The sequence below is a fragment of the Anser cygnoides genome, chromosome 5 (genome assembly GCF_040182565.1).
Source record: "Anser cygnoides isolate HZ-2024a breed goose chromosome 5, Taihu_goose_T2T_genome, whole genome shotgun sequence".
Taxonomy (NCBI): domain Eukaryota; kingdom Metazoa; phylum Chordata; class Aves; order Anseriformes; family Anatidae; genus Anser; species Anser cygnoides.
Window position 1 is genome coordinate 6,075,803 of NC_089877.1, and position 22,049 is coordinate 6,097,851.

At 44.5% G+C, this 22,049-nt stretch overlaps 1 long non-coding RNA gene across 2 annotated transcripts in view; it reads left to right on the forward strand.

Annotated features, from left to right (window-relative positions):
* Positions 1-22,049, forward strand: part of LOC136790939 (uncharacterized) — a 64,562-nt gene that overhangs the window by 16,139 nt on the left and 26,374 nt on the right. The window contains exon 2 of one of the 2 annotated variants that reach the window (XR_010831863.1): positions 18,779-18,911. This is a non-coding gene — a long non-coding RNA (uncharacterized lncRNA). Of the gene's footprint in view, positions 1-18,778; positions 18,912-22,049 lie in introns of those variants that run through there. The other variant, XR_010831862.1, reaches the window with a different exon arrangement.

Sequence of the window (22,049 nt, forward strand, 5' to 3'; positions counted from 1 at the left end):
AGGGTTTGTCAGTGGGGAGCTACTATCTAGCTGAGGGAAGTGAGTCGTTAATTTAGACACTATTTATTTTAGGCATTATTTATCTATGGCTTAAGATGCAACATAGGGCTTTGTCAGATTTTAATGATTTTTTTTTGTTGTTATGGAATTCGGAGGAGAGCATGGGATCCTGGGACAGCAGTTCCAGTGCCCCAAGGCTTTGAAACTATCACCCACAAGAGGTGGGACACGTGGTAACTTCAGTGCAGGGGGCTAAAGTCCCTTGCCTGTTTGAAGCCTGATTTCATTAAAGTTGTTCATTGAAATCTAGTTTAAAGAAACATGTTTGTTGTGCAGTGTAAACCCTCTTTGAGATTTGCTTTGTTTACTGAGAAATAATTAGTGTGGAATTATATTTTAGTGACTGCTGTTTAGTTGAGCCTGGACCAGGTTTCTTCTGAGTTATTGGTTGTTAGTTTCTGGCAGTCCTCTTTGTAAATCCTTGGGATTATTCAATTTCTGACCTTCTAGTGTAATTTATTCCTTTGTCAAAGCTGATGGGCCTCCAACCTCTCCTTGCTATAACTCTGTCTGAGGTAATAAGTGAGCTATAAAAGTTCAGCTGCTTCAGAACTGGGATGAGTTGGCTGAAAATTTCCACCTAAAGACATGTTTCAAGTTTGTCTGTATTTAGCCACAATTCCTGCTGCCTAAGTATCTTGGTGTCCTGTTCATTCTAATGGCAGCTATTGGACGTTGACACTGAAAGCTGTCCTTAAGCTTCAGCGTGGGTAACTTCAAGCCCACAATGTGATAAACCTAGCCTTGGATGTATTTAGACCATTAAAAAGAGATGAACGTGAGCTACCAGTTCTCTTCTTGAATGTGCTAACAGTCTGCTTGTTGAGTTTATTTTTCAATGGCTCCAGGAATTCAACTTAATTTTTAGCATTCTCTTGACCAGAGAAAGCAATGTGTTCGCATTAGATTTTAAAATGTATTTAGACTTGAATAATTTCGCATATATGTTGTTAAGTATTCTGCTTTCAAATTTCTTTGCTGTAGAGGGGGAGGAGGACAGCTATTGATAATTTTTCTGAGATGGTTTTGGCAGAGAGAAGCCAGCCTGGTGACAGGCCCTGCATGCTCAACTTTGAAAATACTGCTCCGATCCTTTCCTGGCATGCATGCTCTGGCCAGAAAGATATTTTGACATTTTTAATGTGATATGAAAGCATATGGATATCCTCCTGTGAAATACAATGAACTTACGTGTTTTATGTCACTCTGCTTTGAGACAGCTGGAACCGAAGACGGGCTGTAACTATAAACACCATTAGTCCTTTTTCCTTCCATCTGTGTGGATCACAGCCCCCCTTCCTCCTGTGCTTTCAGACCTGTAAGGTCTACCTGCCCCACCTGCAAGTGACAGGGCATGGAAAGGTGCCAGGCAAACTGGGGCAGCTAGGCTTTCATGTCTAAGGTTGCATTAATATTTTCTGTCTGTGCAAGTGTTAAACGAACACTCACACCATAAGATCCTTGTGAAAAGGTTGTGAGAGAGCGTTCAGGTTATTATTGAGAAAAGCAGGGTGGGTGGGAAGAAAGACCTTGTTGCTGTCATTTGCTTCGTGAAGCTCAAAAAAAATCTAGGGGCTTTATTAGGCCAGATTGTTGTTGTCTGGTCCTAACAGGAGCTTAACCTTTAATAATTCACTTTTGTTGGCCAAAGACAAATTTCGGTGTCGAGCAGATGTGGTGTGATGGGTTTCTTTTGCCTTTTAAAATATGGTGCGGTGGTAACAGGAGCATCTCTGGGGCAGCGAGGAGGGGGAGATGTGCCCTTGGGAGGCTCTGGATCAGCAGGGCACAGCCACGCAACGAGGACCATGGAGAGGAGGGGGTAGCCAGTGGGGTGGGGGGGGTTGCATGGGGAGGGCACATGCGGGGCGGTGGAGTGGTTTCCTGGGCTTCCATTGTGTAGTGGCAGCAAAGGCTGTCACCTTGCTCTGGGCACCACACCCAACGCAAGCATTGTGGAAGGAGTGTGCCAGCCTTGACAGCAACTGGCAAGAGGCTGCTGTGACCATCCTCCCTGGGCTTTGGGAGCTGGAGGAGGGCGCCTGGCACGTGCGTGCTGCCGCTGGGTGAGTCCCCAGCCCGCCGGCTACCAGAGAGCGCTTGCACGAGGGCAGCCCCAAAAAGCCTTTTGCAGCCCTTAGTGCTGTCCCCTGTGCTGCAAGCTGCCTGCAAGGAGCATATCGACATCTCTGCGATGTGCTCGGATTTCAAAGGCGGTCCTCCGAACCAGCTGCATGTGAAGAAATTGAGCAAATTTTTTTAATTTTTTTTTTGAAGATACCATGCCAAGCCTTTTGAAATGAAAGCTGGGGCAGGCCTAGTGGAGATTAATGTAGGAAAAATGCTGCTGGCTTGATAAGCCACAGATGTCTGTGAGATTTGCTGAGGCTGTTGACAGCTCGTGACGGTTTGCAGCTTGCGACGTCCCCCTGTCCTTGACCCATGCTGCTGGTGTGGGGCGGTGGTTGGGTGAAGGGTTGGAGGCAACCTGGAAGATGAATAAAGTTTTAGGCCTGGTCTAGACCCGTACTGTTGTTACAGGGGCATCTTGCACCTCTTTAGGCAGAAGGAGTAGTACTTCTAGCAAAATAACATTGCTACAGGCAACCCAGATTATAAGTGTAATGGCAAGATCTAGGCTGGTGAAATTCTGTGAAAGCATGGGATGGTGATGTAAACATAACTCATTGCAGTGCTTTTTAAGCAACATTTATTTTTTTAAGAGAAGACCTTCATTAAGTCCTATCAGTTAGTACCAGCAAGTTTAACAACCCAGCAGCAACTCATACGACTCTTCCCCTCTTTAAGAGCATCCTCTCATTGCACTGCTACTGTTGCTCTGCAGTGTGACAAAGTCCCCCTGCCGCCCATTAGGAGATAAGGTTCATGAAAATATCTCAAGCTTCCATCAGGAAAAGCAAAATTACTTTTCTACATGAGTCTCGAAACATGGAAATTAAATTGCTTTGCTCTTCTACCGATTCACGTTTGTATTACTTTATTTTTAGGGAGATGCTATTAGATAGACTAACTTTGAATCAAGCTCTGTTTTCACAATATCAATGTCTTCACTGATTCTTGGAGATCACGTACACGTGAAGTTATCCCTTACATATTGTCAGTGACCTTTCCTGCAGAAATCCCGTGGGTATCATCCTCTGCTTGGATTAATGTTCTTTCAAGCCTGCAGTCCTGAATGCTCTGATATCATATGTTCAGGTCTATTTTAGACAAACAAGGAATTTAATTAAATTTGCTGTTTTAATTTTGAAGCTTTCTTCCATCACCTTGAAATACCATTATACGTGCTGGTGTTCATGTGCACCTTCTTGGTCCCAGTACTTTCAACATCTGGATAACATTAGAATTGGAATAACCCCCAGTGCCCAACAGGTCTCAGACAAATACAGAAAACACCTTATCCAAAATGTTTTGAACCAAAACAGTCTTTGCATCTTTCACCAGAATGGCAAATTTCCCTATTAAATTGTGATAAGCAGTAGGTAAGGAAAGATATTCACATAATATTGAAATGGATTTAGTGATTTAAAAGCAGGTTTCTCTTTAATATGAATCTCTACATGTGTTTGTAAATTAATTGGAAAAAATAGAAGCCTTTCTTGTAATTCTTACTGTGCAGTCATTTTTCCCTATCAGCAGCCTTTGTCGCACACCCAGGGTGGTTCAGTTGGCTGCGTCTAATCAACATATTTGGAGGCAACTGATTTTTAGCATGCATTCTTATTGGGAAAATGTCTGTGTTGGTACCATATGCAAGTTTAATGGGTAGTTGAACAAGCATTTCCATGAATACTGTGCTGGGGTAGCAGGACAAAAATATCCCCTCATTTGGGGAGGAAATGGTAATGGGTTTGTCCCTCGATCTCTCTAGACAAGATTTCTCTTATGTGGCTCATCTGTGGTGCCAAACCTGCAGTTGGGATTTCAACATAGTTTGTACTCTTCTTAAGTGAATCTGTAGGGTAAGACAAAGAGTGGTTTAATAAGGCTGTAATAAAGAGCGTTCTTAAAGAGTTTTGAGTAATGTATGTACCGGCGTAGTTTTCGACAGACAGCTGTGCTGTAGCTGAGCTATGACTTCTGAGTGGCTCCTAGTGCCTTGCATCTCATGCTCTTAGTGGTTTTATGTTGTTCAAATCCATTACTTGTGGGAAGGAATGGGGCTGTAGTATGAAAATGTCCTAAAGAAGTGGGCATCTGAGTAAAATTCCTTGTGAAGCTTTCTTTGTGGAAATAATAAAACGAAAACCAGAACTTGCTGTATAAAATGACAAAAATGGCAGCGCTACATAAAACCCCTGCAGGACTGTTTTTAAAAAGAATAAGGGAAAAGTGTAACTTATGCCTAGATAATTAGTGGTGGTTTACCACTGAAATGTACACCACTTGGAGGAATAGTCACTGGAGCCTTTCACACCTGCACAGGGTATGAAATTCCAAACAATTAAAACAATTAATATTTCTTTCTGAACAGAAGATGTCTGTTGTGTTTTAGCAAAAAGCATATTGCAGGAGTGAAAGCAAATGTGGTAAAGCAGAACGTGCGATAATGGAAAATGTACTGTCAGATTTTCTGACACATCTTTTCATTCCAGAAATTAAATAATATTGAGTGGCATTTGCAAGGCTGAATTTATCATAATAATCCTTGTAAAAGGCTTTTGCTTTCAAAGAATGGTAACGGGGAGCTGTGGTTTTGCTTGTTAAAAAAAAAAAAAAAAGTTTGGTCTTCTGGTTGAAAACTGAAAATAAGTAGCATGGGGTTAAAAGTCATCTTAAAAATGGATAGCTTGTCTGTATTTCTACTTATGTTCTAGCTGAAAGAAAGCATATAAGAGGGGATTCCATTCGTGTTTTTATATTAAATATATAGTTCACTTTGTCCTGTCCTTGCTGTGTAGGTGTTCCCTCTGATTATCCAAAGGGGAAAAAATGCTCTGTGTTGGTCACTTCAGTTTTACACTTTCATATTTAATGGATGTCGTTAAATTCTGTGTTAAAGGAAAACCAAGACCAACCAACCAAAGGAAAAAAGTTTATATGTACCTTGAGAAAGGGAGAAGGCAAAAAGAAGGTTCTTTTAGTTGACAACTCCAAATATCTTTCCTGAGTATTTGTGGGAATCTATAGAAACGATTCCTTTAGAAGAAAAGAGATAAATTGTTTGACAAAAAACATTTGACTTAGTGCGTGTTTTCATGGTCAACTTTGTACAGAAATGGTGAAAAAGCATTCAAGAAAAGGAAAACTGAAATCCTCCTTTGCAGTTCTTGTGCAAAGCAGCCAGAGCCCCCAGGCTCTGCAGGCACTTGGAGCCATCCCTCTCCTGGTTCCCTATTTTTGGATGTCTGGAGAAGGTCAGTGGGAAACATAACCCGTGGTTCCTAAGGCAAAAGCAGCCTGGATTATCATTCACGAGAAACTAAAGATGGATTGCTAGTAGAGAGCAAATAAGTACTGCTAATAGTATTTCCTAGATGAACAAGCAGCTTAAATTTCGGTTGTTCAAAATTAGTTGCTGAATTAGAAAAATGTTCAGGTCAAGTTTTTTCCTTGGCCAATCACTCATTGCTGCTATCTATCTTTTGATACCTATTTATTGCTGCTGAGAAAATATTTCAGGAACCTATCTGGACAAAGCCTTCTAATATTTATATTAAGAGCACAATTATTTATCAAATTAAGAGGCATACATCTTATATATTCAGAATTGTATGTTTTGTTTTAATGTGCAATTTCCGCACTTGTTCAAGAAGCCTAGGATTGAGTGTAATCAATACTTTGTGTGTTTTATTAGAAATTGCTATTGAAAGCAAAAAGTGCAGCAGCTCATGGGTTGTTTGGAAATCCCTTGTTTTCCTGGCAGTTGTCTCGTGTTGAGGCTCCTGGGCTCAGGGAATGATTGCGCTTGTTGTGGCAGGTACCCTTGTCCCCAGCCCATCCCTGACCAGGAATTCTGGCTTTGTCCCTCTCATGCCTATTGGTGACTGTGACTCTCTTAAGGAAAGTGCTTGCCTCCTCCAAGAAAAGCTGGATTTGTGTTGTCTTGTAAAAATCTTTTAAACATTAACTAAAATAATCACATCTTAAAGTAAACATAAAAGTTGTGTTTTAAAATTTTCATCCTTCATAAGGGGAGAAAGCACCAATTTCATTGTTCAGCAAATAGCAAAAGTTGATTTATATCTTCTTTTGACCCAGTCAAGCAGCAGAGGAGCAGCTGAAAATGTGACCAATAAAAGTTAAAATAAAGAGGAGGAAATGCTATATTACAGAAGCAAAGGGATATTATTAGCTCCTGCACTCTGCTAGGGAAGATCCAGGGAATGCGAGAAGCTCGTTAGGAGGCCGAGGAAGTTTCCCGGAGCCTCCCATACCCCTCTCCCACAGGCTGGCTCTCAGGGCTGGCATTCCCACCAGGCTCTGCTGTGTTGAAGCAGCTTGGAGGATGAAAACTGAACTTTCTGTGTGCTGTGTTTATCAAATTGGGCAGGAGGTGAGTGTCTGTTTGATGGCATGTGGCTAAGTACAAGACCTGCTGGACAGGCCTTGAAGATTGCACAGGATTGCTCTGCTCAGAGGATGCCACCCTGATAATGTGGAAAATCAGGGTTTCTGTCCTGTAACTGCTCCAGACACAGCTTAGTCTGACAGTGTGACCTCCCCCACCTCCTCTTTTTTGACCGCTTGTTTGCTACCTCAAGCCATCAGCCCCATGAGCTCAGTAGGCTGGCAGCAAGCATGAGATGTTGCAGTGCACTCAAATTCAAGTTCCTGCAAGGAGTGACAAGGCAAGAAAAATTACACTAGTGGTGTTAAAAAAACAAAACAAAACAAAACAAAAAACACTTTTGCCCCAGCTTCATTAAAACAAAATGAAGCTCTTCATACAGAAAGCTACAGGGCAAAGAAATAGAATCTGAACCCTGGAAAACTGGCATGTGAGACTGTACGAAGCCAGGTCTGGCTCGGGATCATTTTTGTGACTGTTCTCTGCACATCTTCCCGATTCAATTCCTCTTTCTGAGAGAGTTGAACACTGCACAGTGTGCTACATGAGATATCGTTGATGCTTGCATAGCAGCATGATTACTTCCCCATGCCTGCTTGAGTACGCCTTCTGTGATAGTCTGCTATATGCTGATAGCTATCACAGGATCAGCTCAGGCACACAACAGCTTCTCAATTGTTAGCAGCTTGTAATGAGCTATCAAATTGTAAAGAAAAACCCTTTCAATTAGTCTCATACATATAACATAGCATTTAATGTTATGAAAAGGTCATAATCTGTTCCATGTTTTTCTGAAGTTTGGCGAATTCCTTACATACAGGGGCCACTCAGTTTCCTTTGCGTTACTCTTCAGCTTAATTAATTGGAGTATTTAGTTTTTGTGTCTCAAGATAACGAACTAAAACACTTAGAAAAACTGTCTTGTGGCTTTTCTTTACAATTTCTGCTAGCAACTTTTCTCCAGCTAGGTATTGCACTCCTCAGGAATACTTATTTCCATTTTGTCTTGGCTCAACCTCTCATGCAACGTACAATGCAGTTTCTCTGCTAATCTTTAATCTTCTGAGTAACATTTCTCCGGTATTACTATTTCAGATGGTTTATTAATGTCCAGCCGTGAGAGATCTACTACATCAACCTTCTTTGATATTTTTTCTAGAAGAAAATGTAATTTAACTGGGCACACGCGATACTTGTTAAGTTTGTCTAGGATATAAACTCGCTTTCCATTTTCCTCAAGTTTTTCATTCTTTCCTTTCCTTCAAGATTTCTTTTCAAGTAGTAATTACCTAAATGTAACTGTTTGGAGTAATTTCTCTGATTGCTATTTTTAAATATTGGCACTATGTTCTTGGTCTCTGGTCAGCTGGAGTCATCCGCAACTTGACAGCTTCTTCTTTCTTTTGTTTCTGCTTCTGCCAGCCTCGATATATTTAATCCTCTGAGTTTTGCTGCCATCTTAGTTGTGATCATCCCATATACTCATTGTTATCTATATCAACCTGTTTCATCTTGAAAACTCACATCAAATTCTCGTTTAAAGCTGTACCTAGATCATCCTCAATCCGTGTCCTATCTGTATTGTATGGCACCCCCCCCCCTTTTTTTTTTGCTCCCTCCCTCCCTGGGTTCTCTTATTTTTACACAGTAGTCTTGCTGCTGTTTTTTCCAAGATAATTTTCAAATTTGCAGAATGGCATTTGTTCAAACTGTATGCAAAATGGACCACTTTTTCTTACAGACAATATGATATTTCTCATGGACCTTAGAAACTTTTTCAAAATCTGTTTTACACTTCTTAAAATCAATTGTATGTCATCTTAGTGACACGTTTTTATTTAAAAATAAAATCTAAAAAAGAAAAGCAACAGCTCCCATACTGCAGATTGAAAATTAGTTTGTCCTAAGCAAGTGAGATGGTTTTGGCAGCAATCTCACTAAACAGGGATTTTCCAATCTTGGCTGCTAACATGAGATTCCTTGTTTAGGATCACATTGCTTGTAGATTACAGAATTGGCCACAGAATAGACACACTACTCAAATGACAGATTTGTCCAACCTGTGCCGTGTTACAGGAAACGGGGCCATGTTTTGTAAACCAGAGCTAATATTTTCCATCTGTAACCAAGTACAAGACTGATGAAGGACATAAAGAATATTCTGCAATGGAGAACCACTGCAGAAAGAAATCTTGAGCCTTAAATTGCATTTCATTTTTGTTTATTTCTCTCATTATTTGTAGTGTCCTGAAAATTAATATAATTATTTTCTAGTATAGTACATCTTAAACAGTCCAAAGCAGCTATAATCAGATTCACCAGAGAGACTTTCAAAGTTCTTCTGTGCTTTAAGACAAAACATTTCCATTTAGTAGCTGACTTTGTAACATTCCCATGAAAAATGCATTGCGTATGTTATTGGGTGGAATGTCAAGAATGGATCATTTTGGAGGCTTTCTGCCTCCCTCCTTTCTAGAGGACTGAACAGGCTCTACCAAATTTTATTTTATTATTTTTTTTTCTGGTATACCCAAACAGATATGTTATGAGAAAACCAAGACTCACTTCTCCCACTTCTCCCCTATCCCAGCAATCCCCCTGAACATGACAAATCTAGACATGAAGCACAAGGTATCAGGCACAAAGAGCTTCCGATTTCTCTAATGAGAAAGCATGAGCAAAATTCAGTCTTCAATGCATCATCCACTTCCACTAATGCCTTAGTACTTGGGGATAGTCAGCTTTGGGTAACTGTTAATGGATATTTTGCTGATAGTAGTGCTAAACAGCCCTACTGAAGTACTGATTCCTCTTCAGGGGCGTGTGTGGTGGGGTAGGGGGAGCTCTCCTAAACAATTCAAGGTACCAACCTCTGATAAACAACTCGAGGTATCGACCTCAGAGCTACTCGGTAGTCAGTGAACAGAAATAAAAATCAATCTGTTCCTGAAACAGGTATCTCCAGTAGGTTGGATGATGTGTTGCGGACCCCAGAAATGAATTAATGGTAGTTGGATGTCCTTGTGTCTGTGGATGGTTGTTGGGTTGCATGCCATCTACCGGTGGTTGTTCCCTTTGACCAAAAAATTAATGGTGACAATGCGCTTCAAAGATTTTCCTGGCTTCTCCTGCCTAAAGGAGAGCTGCCTGCAAAATAGTGCTGCATTTTCAAAACTCGTTTTGAGAGAAGGGAGGCTCTGGCCATGGTGGCAGTGGGGTAGTCCCCTATGAAGAGCTCATCACATGCGCACCAAGTGTGTGCAGACAGGAGTTCAAATCTGCAAGACTGGAACTGTATTTTGGAAGATAAGATCAGGAAGTGTTGGTGTGTAAGTGTGAGCAGAGCAAGGGAGACTGAGTGTGAAAAAACATAACAGACCACAGTGGATCACAGCAGCGTGCACAAGGGGAAATGTTTGCCAGGCTGTGTCTTCCAGGGAGCTGGGGCAGTGGGCCTAGCAAGTGATGCTGGTGTGTGCTCAACAGGTGGCCCTAAAAACTTCAGACTTAAGTGAGGGGATTTCTGAAAAGGCAGAATTTGGCTCTAAGTATTTCTCCTAGGCTGTGGTGCCTGCAGCACTCGTAGGGCTGTGTTTTAACTGTGATGTGAAAATGCTCTGCGAACAAAGTAAGTCGTCCTCTGCTCAGTTGTATCTGATAGCAAATGACTGGGTAAAGCCCATGAGTGGCATGTGTTATTCCACCACCAGCTGTAAAATGTTGGTTAGTAATAATATATTTCTGATAGGGAGAGACAACTTTTTAATTTCTTGGTGCTTATAACACAGCTATTTTCAAGTAAAGTTTAGTATCAAACAAAATGTTTTTCTAATACTGAGTGAAAAACTTCTCCAGGAGCAAACAGCTTGCAGTGACACTGTAGTCTGCTGAAGACAGGCTGTGTAAGGGGAATATTGGTACCCCACTGTAAGGTAACAGTGTCAGGGATGGCTACTTCAAAGAAGCTGTCATCCTATCTCAAGCAGTCAGTGTATAAAAAGAGTGGTGGAAACAATTGGAGATCAATCTTTTTTAAAAGAGAAAGAACTCCTTGCTGGTTGGCATGACAGGGGTGCGTGTTTAGGAGTAGGCATACTCCAAGTTCCTACTTTTACCAAAACTGAAATCTAGGGCTGCTGCCTCTAATCAGCTCCTGCCCATTGCATCTTCCCCTTTCATCCGTGTGCTCCACTTGCACCTCGTGCTTTCAGCAGTGGAACGTGTAGAGGAATGTTTGTTCGGATATTTTAGCATCCTCTCAAGGATGTTAAATTAGTAGGATTGCAAGTATGCAAATTTACTGTGGTAAGCTACTTTGGTGTGCTGCTAGATACAGGTATGGTTGTATTAATCATGCCATCCCCATCCATTGCACATAAGATGAAATAGTTTCAGGGCTGCGCTGGGCTGAGGGCTCATTTCTGCCTGTGCTCTACAACATATCTAGGATGAGTAACAAATTTGTTGTCGGTGTCTTCCTGGTACAGGAGGTACAGTCAGGACAAAAGTTTGCAGTTGCCTTCCTCTAAGTTGTAAGGTATTTTTTCCCAAAAGTACTTCCCTTCATTTAATAGCTGTTATCAAACGTAACTCACTATTCTCCTATGAATGTTTGTCTCACATTTTCCTGGAGAAATGTGTATTATACACTGAATATGGAGGTGTTTATAAATTTAGTGAAAATTTGGGTTTTGGAGTAGCACTTGAGTTAGATTAGGACTGGAGAAAGATTTTTAGCAATTTCAGTGTTAAGCCTCTTCTCTGAATGTCGCCAGCTGAAATACAAGGATGGAGATAAACCTGCAGCAATTTGTTTTCCTGCTTCTCTGTTCTCTGTATTAGCCCTTGGCATCCTGCTCCAAACACCCTGGCAACACAGAGCTGGGTCAGCTTCCACTGAAGCAGGGACAAACCTTCCTAAATGTAGGACCCTTAGGTTTGGAATAAGTTGTGTGGTTCAGAGATTTTGTTTTGACCAAAAAAAAAAATAAAAAAAAATAAAAAATTGCAGGTTAATGATACTCTCTCCATCCCAGTGTGCTGAACCCCATGAAGGCACCTCTTCCCGCCGTTTCCAGCACTCTGCTGGAGCAACACAAATTACTGATTATCTGGCGTTCTCCACCCTTCTGTTTTGTTTACTTAACCCTGGTGCTCTTCTTTACCATAGTGTTCCCCAAACTTCTCCAAGTAACAGAAAAAATACAGAGAAGTTATTGGGTAGTCTTGTTCTCTTTCTGGATGAGACTTAATGAAATAGAGTACCAATTCTGGCAAAATGTGATCTTCGACACCAAAACATGTCCTAGTGCCAAAATCCAACTCAAATGCTGGTGATCTGATCCCAGTCTGATGAAAAATGAAAAGCAAACAGGACTGCCCTCCAGCCTCACTTTTCTCTTTTGGAAAAAACAGCTCAGAAATGCTGAAGGCTCTCCAGCCCCTCTCTTTAGCAACCCTCATACATATTCTAGCCTTGGACATATTTGCATTTGTTGCAGTTTGTCCCAAGAGCTCAGCCAAGGCAGGGATTCAGCTTTACTAATCCCAGGCAGCTTCCTGCAAGATTAAGTATCGGGAAAAGAAATATGTTCTCTTATAGCAAAACTAAACTTCTAACCCTTAGCCTCGTGCCAGAACCAGCGCTGCCACTCGCTCCAGTTTTGGTGATGGAAGGGAAGGCAGATGCTCCGGCTGCCTTCAGCCTCCTTCCCATCCAACCCAGAGCCTGTGAATTAGCGATAACTCAGGCCTCAGTTTTCCAGCCCTAAACTGAGCTCTCACCTGTGTCATATTCATCAGAGTCGCTCTGAAACCATCCTAATATGGAGAAAGGCATTGGCTTCACACTCTGAGTTTACTGCACGGTAAAAGGTATATTGCCATGCCTCAAGCAATGGGGGATCCCTCACCTCAGCCCTCACTTTATGCTGAACCCATTGCTAGCTCTCTGACCCCCAAATGAAGTCACACGTGGCATCAGCCTGCTGTCTCAGTAAATGGTGAATTGGTGGCAGTTTGGTTTCCCATGTCTCTCTTTTGTGTGTGCCTCCTCTGGCGCGAATGCCAACCCAGCATCCCATAGCACGTGCACAAGTCCTAAGTAGGGTTTTGGCTGCACTGAGCTTGGTCTGTTGCACGGGCAAAAAATGATCTCGAAAACAAAGCCTGCCTCCAGCCAAGACACTCTGGTGCTAGCTGCCTCACTCAGATTTTTTTCTCTGTATTTTCACCCAGTAAGAGTGAAAAAACTTGTTCTAAGATAAATGTTGAGTTTGCTTTAGATTAGGGTTTAAGAGAAGAGACATTCTTTGGCCAAGAGGTAGATGTATTGTGTATTTGGTAATACTAATTCTTCCGCGGTGAATGCTGATATTGTAAAATAATACCTTCTTCACCTTATAAAGCAATAGTCATTGATACTTGGTATTGTTTTTGTTAAGGTTAAGTCTGGGGTTTGGGCTTTGCTTAGGTCTGATTTGAGAAATAAAGAAGCCTCATTATTTACAGTTGATGTTGGTCATGGGGAGAAGGGATGGTAGCTAGGACACCATTTTCCACAGGTTTAGTGAGGAGGAATTGAGAGCAGCTTTTGGTGGTTGCTGTTTGGGGATGAAATTTGGTTTGGAAATGCAGAGCTTATTTCCCCCAAATAAAGGGACACGTGACAAAGCTAATCCTTCTGAAACAAGAGCTGGCGTCAGCATCGCTAAATGCCTTCTTGCTGTTTCAAAACAGCTGAGGGACAATCGGCTGTCTCTGTCTGCTGGGCTGGGGCTTGCTCAGGGTGGTTGAGGTGAAAGCCAGTCGTGAGTCTGCTGCCTCAGCCCTGCTTTGGTCAGGGAGTTGAAGAGCAGACATCAACTGCTATGTGTGTGGGCCGCCCCTCTTGTCTGTAGGCTGCCGTTGATTTTAGATTAGTTGAGAGAAAAGGTTGTTTCACAAAAACAGAGGCAGTTGAGCCTACATAACTAGCATGTCTCTTAATATGTGCAGCAACAAGCTAAAGGCTAGCCTTCGCAGAGGGACGTGCTTCTGTTGAGCATTTGCCAGAAATACCTGTGATGATTGCGACTAGGTCTGGCATTAAGACGGGGACTAGGACTGAGGAATGGAGAGGATTGTTTTGAGCTTTTTCATGGGGGTGCTACTGTTTATGGTTGTATTTACAATCCCATGTTATTAGCCATAGCCCTAACACTAATTCTATTTGTAAGAACCCACTCCACTTTGAAGCACGGCTAAGTTTTAGTCTTCCTAAACTGAATTAAACACTTTGATAGTACTGAGGCATTAAAACCAGGGGTGCACCCTTGAACACCCTTGAACCCGGTGTCAGTGGGAGCACTCTATATGGAGGAGTCAAGTTCATTGCTGGAGTCTCCAAGAGACTGGATGAGGGACAGAGCTAGGAAGGCTGATGCCTTGTCATTACTTTACAGTGAGGTAGAGCTTGACAGAGCACTGGGAAGTCTTGAGTTGGGCAAGACTTCTAAATGAAATTTAGTCTTCAATTAACATTAGCATGGGATTAACATTGTAGTTCAGAAAACCAGAGACAAAGTAGGATCACATCAGCACCTTGTGGCTAGCACCTTGCTTAGGAAACCAGAGGTTTAAGAACCAAACCACTCGCTGGGTCGTGCGAGCCCCAGAGAAGAGAGGTTGACAGTTTAACTAAAATATATTTTTTTGTTAGTTTGCTTTCTGAGTGAGTGGGATCTAACTACCAGGCTAGCACTATTGGGGTGGGAGGATTAGTTTCAGGATGCAAGAAAGCAGAACCTGAACTGTAAATTCATATCCTGATACTTGACATTTTGGGGAGGTAAGGTAGGAGTTAATGCACGTAGAGGGCATGTATTTATGATTGCCTCAGTGTTGTTAGTGGACCCTGCATTGCATCTGTGGCAAGGGCAAAATCTGTTGAAATTAGCAGGTAGGAATTCTTGTCCTTACCAAGGCTAGTACTGGTAAGAGGTAAAATGTTTATGGATGGAGCTGAGATGTCATGACAGTGTCATGACAGAGCCTAAAGTTGTCATGTCTGACTTTGGGTCAGACTTGTGGGTTAGGTTTATTGCCGGCCTTGCAGCTCCAAATACCAGGACTCCACCTGGTCCGGATAACTGGTTTCCTACTTCTGATTCAAGAGGGAGTTACTGAAGGATAGGTGCAGCAACAGCTACCGATGCTGGTCAGGAGTGGGACTGCAGACTTGCTTCTGCCCTTTGCCCTGCCTTTCAGGATCAGGCAAAGGCTGGGTCTCAGTGTGTGGCTGTCTAGTGACTCTCTCTGGGGCACTGGTTACAGGTGGGATTAGCACGGGATTAAGTAAAAACGTGGGGCCAGAAGGAATTAAACACCTTATTTGTTCATAGTTCCCATTGTTTCCCATTTTGGGAAATTTACTTTTGAGTCTATGTCCACTCCACTCAGAAGTTCCTTTTGTGGGTGACACATGAATCCCTGAGAACAGCTCTGACCCCTTACATTTCTTTTCAATGGCAAAATGTTATTTATAGTAGGGAGTTTGACTGAGGCCGTGGAATTATTGGCTGTATGTTTCATAAAGCAAGCCAAATGGGGAACAAAAATAATTCGGATTCAAGTTCCTCTAAGCCCAAGCTCTGCTACTATTCATGGGATCCATTAAAAAAAAAATTAATTAACACCTTTCAGATCTGCTCCATTCTTCCTTTGTCTTGCAGAATTTGGACTTTTAGTCTAATTTAACCAAGGAAAAATAAGAATTTGGTGTAGTCGGAATCCAGAACCTTCCACCCCCAGGAAACTTCAGATGTAAATGCCTCGTAAGGCAGCAAGGCGAAGGATGCTGCCCGTGTCAGCAGATGAGGAGGAGGATGGCGTACAGGCGGTGAGATTGCTGTCACTCAGACACTGCCAGGAAGGGCTGCTTGAAGTGAAAGGTGACTGCGATGTTAGAGTTTGGGAAAAGCCTTTTGCAGAGCATTCCCCGTGCTGAGGAGTGACCTGGGGTGCCCTGGAGACGCAGCTGGGTGCCAGGTCGGAGTCAGGTGCGGACACGCGGCAAGGGGCTGGCTCATGCTTGGCCTCAGCACTTCCCTTTTCCACTTGCACAGCATGTCTGTGGGCCCCGTGCTGGCAGGTTCGTGGCTGGCCTCCCTCGGTCAGCCACGAGATCCTGAGGCCAGGGAAGTGGTGGAAGGGTGGTTAGGAAAGTCATAGAATCATAGAATATCCCGAGTTGGAAGGGACCCATAAGGATCATCAACTCCAACTCCTGGCACCGCACAGGTCTACCCAAAATTTTAGACCATGTGACTAAGTGCACAGTCCAATCTCTTCTTAAATTCAGACAGGCTCGGTGCAGTGACCACTTCACTGGGGAGCCAGTTCCAGTGTGCAACCACCCTCTCAGTGAAGAACCTCTTCCTGATGTCCAGCCTAAACTTCCCCTGCCTCAGCTTAACAAGTCATAGCCAGACAGGTCTGTAAGTGGCTGGGAAGACACGAGGGAAGACTGGGGAAAAGGAGTTAGAAATATTATTGCCTTTGCCAGGCTGAACGTGCCTTAACATCACAGGAAGCTTTGACGTGGTTTTGCCAGGAGGGAGGTCTGCAGTGAGAAGGGAGGGAAGGAAAGCTGGAAGGGATCGTGCTGAACATGGATGAGATTTTACTGTCACAAATGCTCATTTGGGCCTGTTGGTGTTTTGTGCCGAAGTCTCACTGCGCATCTGTCCCTATTTTGATGGCCTGTTTTCTGCTGGGTGTTTTCCCTGTGCTTCTTCAGCTGTAACGGAGCAGCAGTCTGATAGTCATCTGTCTCCTCTCCCCATCAGCGCTGATGATAGCCCTTTAGGAAGGTGTGAGTTAAACACCCTGCAGTGGCTCGTGGAGGAGCTAAACCTTGGGTTTGATACCTCGTTACTTGGGTAGCAAGCTGGTATCACTCACCTCCAGGGCTGGGCATGAGCTTTCAGGCAGCTTTGGCAGGGACCGAGCTCAGGACCGTTCCCCCACGTGGGAATGAGCTCAGCCCTGCGCCTTTGGGTGCTGGAGGGTTCCCGGGTCTGTGGCTATTCCCCACCCACCCTCTGCCCCCCCAGCGCACTTGGTGTGCAGCCATGCAGCCCCAGGCTCAGGTCACGAAGCAAGAATTGCCCATTCCCTGACTCCCCAGGCAGGGCACTTCGTTCGCGCTTTCCTCCCTGCTAGGACCATCCCTGAAGGCTGATATTTCATTTCACCACGCTGCCACAACCCTCCATGACAGGGAGAAAATTTCAGTCGCTCGCCTCATTTGCTTGCAAACCTTTATAAATACCGCGACTAATAGCCTGGGTAAGTGGAAGATTAATTTCTATACCACCTGGCGGCAAGCTGTGGATTAGACTGTTGTCCCTCTTGTGGGTTTAATGTTCGAGGAGCAGAGCGCTCAAGTGCCCAGACAATCGGCCTCTTGTTTAAACAATGAGCTTATAGGTCTTGTTAGCCAGCGCTCTTAAATTTTCATTTTCTTCTGGTATGCAGCCTTGTGTGATGTGGAGAATTGCTTCGGTGCAGAAAGACTGTAAACCTGTTCAATTAAAGGAAATGCTCAGATCCAGCTGTTGGTGTCCCATGAATGCCAGTGGTCCTAGCAAAGTAAATAAGGCCGACACACTCCGCCCTTGGAACAGATATGAAGATTTGTGCCTTAATTCTCCTGAAAAAAAGAGTCTTTGTTTGGAAGGGACCGTTAGTAAAAATAAGAGGAATGCAAAGGCTGATGCATAAAATACCCAGTTAGACAACGTCCTCTGCAGATAACAGTGAGGTCTCTATAGTATGAGTCTGGTAAAAGAGTGCTGTAAATATCACGTACAGTACAAGATCCTGTTACAGTTACAGAATTTTCTTGTAAATGCTGAATGCCTTCCTCTCTTGTGAAGAGACACATGTTGCAGATTAATTTATCCTATACTTTCACTTCCAAGAAACAGACTAACAAGCATAGCCATGGTGCACGCACACTTGCCGTGTGTGCAAGGACGTGCTTCGCACCATTTGGTGTGCATGTGGAGGGACCTTCTTGGTGCCTCTTCGTTTCGGGCTGGGTCAGTTGGTGACATGGCACTGCGGTTCCTCACAGGTGACAGAACGGTGTGGGGAAGGACTGGGTGGTCAGTTGGTTATGGCCGATGTCTTCATACAGGTCAGAATAGGTATTTTTATACAGATATATAGACAAATACACATTGGTAAAAGGTGCTTCTCCGGTTCCTGGTTGAGGAAGGGCTTTAGTAGTTTCAGCAGATGTTGAACATGCTTCATCCACCAGTACCTGGCAGCCTACCTAATGCCCCTGTCTCACAGAGGGGCTAAGAAGCTGAGACAGCGTCAAGGAAAGGAAGATGCTGGGATGGGGCAAGCCATAGGAAGAAACGCTGGGCCGTGGACCCAGGCTTCAGTTGGGTGGCACAAATCATGTAAATCATGTCCTACATCCCTGAGAGGCGGTGGAGCCTGGCACCCTGAATCAATGCCACAGAGTGGGGGCAAAATCTCTCATCTGCCACTGGGAAGCACCTGGGCTCCCCTCAAGGCATCCCTTCTCGTCTCCCTTTGCTCATTCCTGCTGTCTTGTCTCCCAGCCTCACTTTATTCCTTGTTTAAAAATTGTGAAACGGGGACCTTGGGCTCTCGTTTCAACTGCTGAGGTGGAACCACGTCTCTGAACGGTGCTTGGTGCCTGGCTGCACGCTGCCAGCAGCCTGTAGCTTGAGCTCCTGTGTCCTTGGTCTTCTGACTGTAAACAAAATACCGTTGTATTTTGGTTTACTAGCCAGGATTCTGGGGCACTAAGGGTGGCAGCTCGTCCTAAACACCCACTGCTGAACTGGAAAATGAAGCTCTCAGTTGTTAACTGGTTACTCCAAGCATCTTCTCTGCAGTCAAGCATCTATCTCCATCCTTCTATCTATGCATGTATGTACATACGCACTTCATCTCTCTGTATATATGTTTGAAACAGCATTTATATAGGCATAGATGTGCATATATTTTAAAACAAAACAAAACAAAACAACAACAACAAAAAAAAAGCTTGACTGTCTTGCCAGGTTGGGAAAGGGCTGTGGTGCTTTCAGTAGACACGGAAGATGCTTTGGCCCAACAGCCCCTGCTTAGCAGCTTACCTGACATTGGACTCTGTTTCAGGTGGCAGCTGAGCCCATGGCCTCTGCTGGGATTTTGTCTGAAGAAATCCCCTCTGCAGGGATGCAGTAGCCCAAATCAGCTGCTTCTGGTGGATGCTGCAGCTCTGACACACCTTTGAAGGCCTGTAAAGAAGGTAAGGAAGGTGTGAGCAAGTGGTTTGTCTTGCTGGCTGAGAGGGGCATGAATAACAGCAGCACAGGTGCCTTTGGTTTTGGATTTATTGTGAGTATTTGAAGTAAACGTTATTACTGGTCACAAGCAAGAGTTGTTCTGTTAATTAAACAGCAGGTAGTTTGAGATGCAGCATATTGTAGTATGTATTGGTTTTCTTTTGTCCAAGTTAAAAATGGCCAAAATGGAGAGGGCAGTGTGGTCCAGACGTTTAAGCGGTATTTTACCACTTAAACGGGGGCATGGCTGAGATAGGGCTGAAAACCCCTCGTGCTTCCCGAAGATCTGTCTCTGTCTTTTGATCAACTGCTATTATAGTTGATTATATTAAAATCAAAAGTGTCCAAGCAAGTTGAGCCAAAGTGCCTGTGAGGCCTGGGCTCCTGACTGGGTTAGATGTGTTCTGGCCTTGTCCCCAAGCTAGCTCGCAGCTGAACATGACCATGATGATTTATTCATGCTTTTGTAAATGGTTTTAGCTGCTTAGACTCAAAAGGTAATAAATCTTACTTCTAGGTCAAATAAAAATGACAGCTTCAGGACAGGATGGGCTACTGCAATCATATGTCATCCTTGTGACGGGGAGCAGCAGGGGTCCTCTAGGTGTGGGGAGCAAGACGGTCAGGGCAAGGCTGGCCTCTGTCTCCACTGGGGTATAAAACGCCAGAGGGAAGGTTGCAGATCACCCTTGTGCATGTAGGCTGTTACAGCCATGCTGCCACCAAGGTGCTCTGTAGGAGGTGACGTGACCATGAGACGGCGTGCAGCCGCGCTGCGGTTCCTTTCAACCACCTCAGCCCTGGTTCTGCACAGCCTGAGACTGAGGCACCATGCTCAGCAGAGTGCTGAGGCCAGCCCTGCCCCCAGCCTGAATTGCAGAAGTGTGGCTGAGGGTTTGGGTCAGGCCATAGCAACAACACCTGCAAAGGCGTCCAGATGAAGCAGTTGCAGGACAACACCCCACCACCTCCACTAATGACCGCTCAGCTCGCAAATTGCAGTACGGTACAGGGGGTGGGGACAAACGGGACAAACAACACCGCTCCAGTCGTCCAAAAAGCCGCTAGGGATCTGGGCAGGCTCCTGTTGCAGAGCAGTCAGACTGGCTGGCACCCCAGAAGGGGCTTCTTCATCCTGCGGACAGCTGCAGCGAGGCTGCGCCGGCACACGCAGCCAGGCACGAGGGGGCTGGAGGGGAGCAGCCACAGACCCCCGGCGGAGGGCTGCCAGCACCCAGCAGCCAGCACAACAGGGACAGCACACAGTCCCCCAGCCCCCCCAGGGACAGCACACGCTGTGCCAGCGGGTTGTGGGCTGCAGCCACGGGCAGGGCCTGCAAGGAGCAGGGGTGGCCCCATCTGCAGGGGAGAAGGTGGGCTGGGGGCAGAGTACAGAGAAAGGGCAGGAGGAGAAAGAGGAGTAACGCAGCATGGAGCTGTGCGAAAACTAAGCCACCTCAGCCAGAAAGTGACCCCCAACCATGTGTAACACACCCCACAGAAGTAGCATGCCACATAGCAGCCCCCAAGGGGCACACCCAGGACATGTAACACACGTGTCCCACCTATCAGCCATGGGGTGCACACCTGCCCCACCATGTGTGTGACAGTGTGAGCCTGTACTCCGAGCTGTGCACTGCAGGCATGTGACACATGCCACCGTGGGTGTGACAGAAATGATGACCCACACATGGTACACACGGGGCAGCATCCCACAGGTACTGTGCCACACACCGGTGATGCCCTAACAAATGATGCACAGCCCAGAGACGTGACACAGTGCAAAGTTGAGAGAAACACCCAGAGCTCATGCATAACACTGCCAGACAGGTCTGATACTGCAACACGTGGTGCCTGATGTATGACACAGCCCACACATATGACACCACATGCATGATGCCACCCCACGTCTGACGCCATGAGACATGCATGATGCCACCAGACACAGGATGCTGACCCACAGCACCAAACGTGCGATGCCCTGACATGCATGATGCCCGATACCACCCCTGTCATGAGAAATGTATGATGCCATGGTATGTGTGATGCCACCCAAAGTACCACACGTCACATCATCCTACACCCAGGTGTGGAATACTGAAAGGCCACGTAATACAGACACAGGACACACTGCACCATCCCACAAACAACACACGACAACTGGATGCACAGGAGTGGAAGACACATGAAGCACTCATGATATGTGGCAGACATGAGACACATGGGCACGGGAGGGGTGCCGTGTCCCTTGTGCACCCCCTGTGTGCCTTGTGCTAGTTACTTACCAGCTCATGTGTCACATCTCAATCACATTCAAATATGGGTACATATTTATTTCTGCATTATGTTATTTTTTCCTTTGTCATTTCATTTCCTTTCCGTCTTCTTTCTAGTTTGACAAGTTCACACACTTTGTACACGCATCTGTCAGCAGTTTTACCCACTGACCCATGTCAATCCTCATCTATACTTGTGAAAATTTCCTGTCATCAGTACATGTATTTTCTGCATTCCCAGCATCATTTTCCTCAATTTATTTACATCCTCCAAGAATAAAACCAGCCATCACTGACATCTGTTTAACATATTACCACCTTGCTGTTTGTCATAGTAGGAAGCAGTATACATAATCATAGTTTATATTCTTTAGCTTTCATCCCGCAGTTTGTTTGTTTTCATGGGCATAGCAAGTACTATTCTTAAACTGTTGGCTCTAGACTCTCTTAACTTTCCAGAGAAATTTAGTCCTGTGACACAAGCAGCTCATGTTATCTTCTGAGAGAATAGTTCAGCTCACTTTACTCTTTACACATAGATATAATGTTGTATACCCTCAAACTTGAATCGTGTTCTGGACCAAGTTGGATACTGACAACTCCGTTTCCTTCTCCCCCACCCTCTCTCTTTTATTTTCTAGTTATCAAAAATAAAGTTTGTTACTCATAGACTTGCTTCCCTGAGGAGTTTTGTATACCCCAACACTGATTGTACATCCAACCCCACTGTGCAGTTGGTGCTTTGCCTAAACACGTGTCAGTTTTCTGCTCCCACTTTTACTGATCAGGGTTGAGTACTTCCCAAGTTCAGTCATGCCTGGTTTC